The sequence below is a fragment of the Panthera uncia genome, unplaced genomic scaffold (assembly GCF_023721935.1).
Source record: "Panthera uncia isolate 11264 unplaced genomic scaffold, Puncia_PCG_1.0 HiC_scaffold_2088, whole genome shotgun sequence".
NCBI classification, from domain to species: Eukaryota; Metazoa; Chordata; class Mammalia; order Carnivora; family Felidae; genus Panthera; species Panthera uncia.
Genome location: NW_026058787.1, coordinates 7,248 through 13,002, shown reverse-complemented (window position 1 = coordinate 13,002; position 5,755 = coordinate 7,248).

Sequence of the window (5,755 nt, the reverse complement as noted above, 5' to 3'; positions counted from 1 at the left end):
TCCGAAGCAGGCTCTAGGCTCTGAGCTGTCAGCACAGAGCCTGATGCGAGGCTTGAACCCAAGAACCGTGATCACGACCTGAGCTGAAGTCGGACGCTTAACCGACTGAGCCACCCAGGCGCCCTACAAATGCACAAGTCTTAATTCAATCTGGATGAACAGCAGTTAGCTGTCTTATCATCTATGTTTTCTAGCAGATTTTTTGCCCTTGCAGCCAGACTTGCAGGCAAGCAATGGGGAAAAGTTTGGGGCACCTGAGGGAAGAATTTATATTGCCATGTTTCCTTACCAGTGAGGTGCCAAACCCATCTATACTATGATCTGATTTCACCTTCTACCTGACGTTTCCACATGTTAGCTTTAGCCTTCTTTAGCACCTTCGCTTTCATACTGTCTCAATCATGCAGCCATTAAACCAACATTTAAATAACTTAAAATTGGGGCACCTGGGTGGCTCAGTCGGTTAAGCATCTGACTTCGGCGTATGTCATGATCTCACAGTTTGTGCATTCCAGCACCACGTCGGGCTCAGCTGCTGACAGTGTGGAGCCAGCTTGGGATTCTCTTTTGCCCCTCCCCCACTCACGCTTTTTCTCTCTTTCTCTCAAAATAAATGCATAAACTTAAGAAATGAATACATAAATCTAGATAGTGATTCACAAATAAATAACTTAAAATTCACAATTCACACCAATGTGGTGATGAAGGGGAAAGTCTTCACCTCTTGAATCTGATAGAGTTCTGAATCTTGGTTAGGGCTCTATTTCCACCTACCCAAAGAGACTCCAGTGACAGAGATGTTAAGGAGGGCTGCCCATCCTTCACAGCAAGAGAGACCCCAGCCCTGGCCTTCAGGGCAGGCAGGGAATTAGGAGACCGGGGGGGGGGGGGGGGGGGGGGGGGGCACCCTCAGCAGGAGAAAGCGCTGGATTATTGCATCATTTCCCACTAATGTCTTATTTCATTCCTGCTTGAAGAGTTTAGGAAACCACCCAGCCAATGACTCATAGTTCTTTTTCTTTTTTTTTTTTTTTTTTTTTTTTTTTTGATTCATAGTTCTATGCAATGAGTTTGGAGCAGGAAAGTATTTGGGCACACGCATGTACACACATACACAAACGCACATACATACACGTGCATGCATGCACACATGCACCCCCCCCCCCCACACACACACAGACACACACACATACACGGCTTGGAGGGCGATCTCACTGCAAAAGAGCTGATTCAGTTGCCTGCCCTCTCCTGCACCAAAGTGAGGGTCGGGCTCCGTAGAGATCAGTGCGCACAGCTCCGATCCGGGACTTAGCGGCTTTCCTGTCCACGAGGCCCTGGGCTGGCCATGCTGAGGACGTGGAGGAGACAGAAGCTGCCGAAGGCCGGAGCACAGAGTCCGAAGGGAACAAAGAGGGAGGACCCGCCTTGAAAAAATGACCAGGCTGTGTTCCGAGTCACTTACCTTGTCACATCAAATTCTGAAACACGAGTGTTTCTTAAATATTCCCATTTTTTGTAACGATAAAAATTTCTGAAACAGGCCTGAACTATAAAGAAGTTGCGAGTCTGTACAGACGCTTCTCTTCCTGAACCGTATGACAGTAAGCGGTCACACCAGTGTCCTCCCGCTTTTCGTGATGTCCCCTGATGCCACACACTTTGGGATGTGTTTCCCACCCACCGGGACATTCTCCCGCATCACCACGGATCATCCCATACTGAGTCAGGGCCCCTGACCACCGCCTCGTCCTCAGACTCTGCTTCCGGTTGTTCCAACAGCGTCCATCATGGTCACAGACAGGGATGGACTTAGGCATTTTCCATTTCCTGGGTGTGCCGAAAATGGGGGCTACAGAGTTTTATGTGCCTTTTTGGTTGATTGCTTTAATTTTTACACGTGGTAGAGAGATTTAGATTCACGAGGCCACTGTCAGGGGATGTCAGCCAGATGTCCTCAAATATACATTTGAAAGCTGCGTTCCCCTGGCGTTCGGGTCCGTCTTTGTATCACTTTGGAAAGTACTTCCGATTATTTAGTCTTAAGCAGAGAGAAACAAATCTCTTAGCATGGTGTATATGTTGTACTTCACTCGGATATCATATTGCTAACGGTTGCTACGGCACATAACACCACAGCGAAAACACATACATCTCCACGCTTTTGGGTCTCCGTGTTTTCCAGCCTGGAAGGAACACCGGGATTGCCGTGCAGTGGGCTGAACATCAACTACTGTCTGGACGTGGTGAAATAGGGGGCAAATGAGTGATTCCATTTATACTCCTACCGACACCTAAGAGAACTCGTGTTAGTCTACTTCCTGTCCACCACTTGCTATAGATATATTTAGGATGTTGTCAAAAAGTAAACCAATAATAAAATAAAATTTTGTCCGTTTGATGCCTATGTGGGGCATCCCATTGTTATTTGTGTTATCTTGATTATTGAGGATGTGTTCAATGATTTCATAGGCTTATTTATCATCTGGAACTTACTCTAAGCTCTTGCACAACTCTTAGAATGACTTACGTATCTGTAGGAGCTCTTTATATATTCTGGATACCAATCCTTTGCTCATGGAAGAATAACTTAATTTTTAGAAGCAGATCTGTTTCTGCCAGGAAGATTCACTGTGCACTGAAGGAGGTGACTCAGCGGGGAGAGACGACAGGAGAGTCACTCCTGTAGATGGGGGATCGGGGGAAATCAGAAAGATTCTCGATGACTTCGTATTCAAATATTTGTTTGCAGTTGGCATGTTGGATTTGCATTGTTTGCACTGAGACCCACAGATGGCTCCTTGAAATGTGATTTTGGAGTGAGCCTTAAATTCTCTGCTGCCACAAGAAATCTAGCAGAATCACCAGTTATATTTACCCCACAAAGTGAGGAAGAGCAAGGAGTTCTTTATGGGATAAAACACAAATTCCGAGTTAACTACCATTTTTATTACAGTGATATTTTATTTAAATATATTTACATAGAAATTACTGAAGAGAACTATCACATATATATTGTTCTCTTTACACATCAATGAGGTCATTTATCAGAAAAAAATCCCTGAGTTTCCATAACTTCAAACGATATTTTTTGGCACAAGTGTCTGCAAGAACAAGGCCAAAGTGCATAGAAGAATCTCATATTCCACAACCAAAGGACGAGATGGAAAACGTTCTCTTTGTTGAGATTCCTTAGTCAAGCATTTAAACATTTCAGAGCAAGAATTCCATCACTTTGGGGCGCCTGGGTGGTTCAGTCAGTTAAGTGTCCGACTCTGGCTCAGGTCATGATCTCAGGGTTCGTGAGTTCCAGCCCCACGTCGGGCTCTCTGCTGTCAGCGTGGAGGCTGCCTCAGATCCTCTCTCTCCCTGTGTCTCTCTGCCCCTCCCCCGTGCATGCTCTCTCTCACAAGTAAAGAAACATTTAAAAATAAATAAATAAAATAATTCTATCACTTAGTCTCAAAAGAAAATGAAATAACATACTAAGAAAAAGTGCTAAATAAAAGTGCATTCCCCAGATGCATGAATGGACATGGATGTTACATGTGCTGCACCATGTGGTCCGATTTCTCTGGATTCTTTTTGGTTTTTTCATTTTTTTTTTAAACGTTTATTTTTGAGACAGAGAGAGACAGAGCAGGAGCGGGGGAGGGTCAGAGAGAGAGGGAGACACAGAATCCGAAACAGGCTCCAGGCTCTGAGCAGTCAGCACAGAGCCCGACGCGGGGCTCGAACTCACGGACCGCGAGATCATGACCTGAGCCGAAGTCGGCCGCTTAACTGACTGAGCCACCCAGGCGCCCCTGTTTTTTTCATTTTTTTTAAATTTACATTCAAGTTCGTTATCATATTAATGCCCCTTAGCCATTTAGCCTATCCCTCCTCCTACAGCTCCCACAGTAACCCTCTGTTTGTTCTCCACATTTAAGAGTCTCTTAATGTTTTGTTCCCATCGCTGTTTTTATATTATTTTTGCTTCCCTTCCGTTGTGTTCATCTGTTTTGTATCTTCAAGTCCTCATATGAGTAAAGTCATATATTTGTCTTTCTCTAATTTCGCTTAGCATAATACCCTCTAGTTCCATCCACGTGGTGGCAAATGGCAAGATTTCAATCTTTTCGATTGCTGAGTAATACTTCATTGTGTGTGTGTTTGTGTGTGTGTGTGTGTGTGTGTGTGTGTGTGTAGATATATATAGATATATATATCTATTTTTAGTTTTTGGAGGAACCTCCATACTGTTTTCCAGAGTGGCTGCACCACTTTGCATTCCCACCAGCAGTGCAAAAGAGATCCTCTTTCTCACCAACATCTGTCATTGCCTGAGTTGTTAACGTTAGCCATTCTGACAGGTGTGAGGTGGTATCTCATCATGGTTTTGATTTGTATTTCCCTGATGATGAGTGATGTGGAGCATTTTTTCACGTGTCAGTTGGCCATCTGGATGTCTTCTTTGGAGAAGTGTCTATTCATGTCTTTTGTCATTTCTTCACTGGATTATTTGTTTTTTGGGTGTTGAGTTTGATAAATTCTTTATAGATTTTGGATACTAACCCTTTATGTGATATGTCATTTGCAAATATCTTCTCCCATTCCATTGGCTGCCATTTAGTTTTGCTGATTGTTTCCTTCGCTGTGCAGAAGCTTTTTATTTGATGAGGCCCCAAAGTTCAGTTTTACTTTTGTATCCCATGCCTCTGGAGATGTGTTGAGTAAGAAGTTGCTGCGGCCAAGATCAAAGAGGTTTTGGCCTGCTTTCTCCTCGAGGATTTTGACGGCTTCCTGTCTTACATTGAAGTCTTTCATCCACTTTGAGTTTATTTTTGTGTCTGGTGTGAGAAACTGGTCCAGGCTCGTTTTTCTGCACATTGCAGCCCAGTGTTACTAGCACCACTGGGAAGAGACTGTCTTTATTCCATTGGATATTCTCTCCTGCTCATTAGTTGGCCATACGTTTGTGGGTCCATTTCTGGGTTTTCTATTCTCTTTCATTGATCTGAGTGTCTGTTTTTGTGCCAGTACCATACTGTCTTGATAATTATGGCTTTGTAATAGCTGGAAGTTGGTGATGTCGCTGGATTCTTAAAGTCTGGTCCAAAAACCAACAGCAAGTGATCCAAAGGTAGCCTAGCAAAACAGAATCGCTAAGCAGGACGACACTCTCGGGAGCTTCCTGGTATAATCAGCAGCCTTGAGAAAAGAACAGGTGTTGGTCTCGTGGCTGAGAAATTCCTGGGCCAGTTGTCCTGGGGCTGCCCTTCCCCACCTACCCCCGCACTCAGAGTCCAGCCCTCATTGAGGGACATGTATTTCCCTCCAGCCATCTCCCCAGCCCTGGGTCCAACCGCCTTTACAAACCTCCTCCCTCTGAAAACAAATCACTGAGTCATCCCCAGGTGCTGTTACCAAGGGTTTGGGCTCAGGAAGTGACAAATCATTCCGCCCACTTGACTCAGGTTCTAATTCTGCCTCTGATGGGCAGTCCTAGAGGACCTGGTGAGGGATCTGACAGCAGACAGGGGCCTGCACTTGATATCTCTAACCTTGCGAAATTTTGAAGCAAAGATCCTTTCCTCTCCCTTCCCTCCCAGCCTCCCAGCTAGTAGCACTCAGAGTCCTTAGCATGATGCTCCTTCCCCCATCCCGTCCATTCCTGGTCTGGCTCAGCTGTGAGCACCCCCAGCAACTCAGCCCCCCATCTCCAGGGTCAGCTCTGCTCCCCCATCTCCCGGGTCAGCTCTGCTCCCCCATCTCC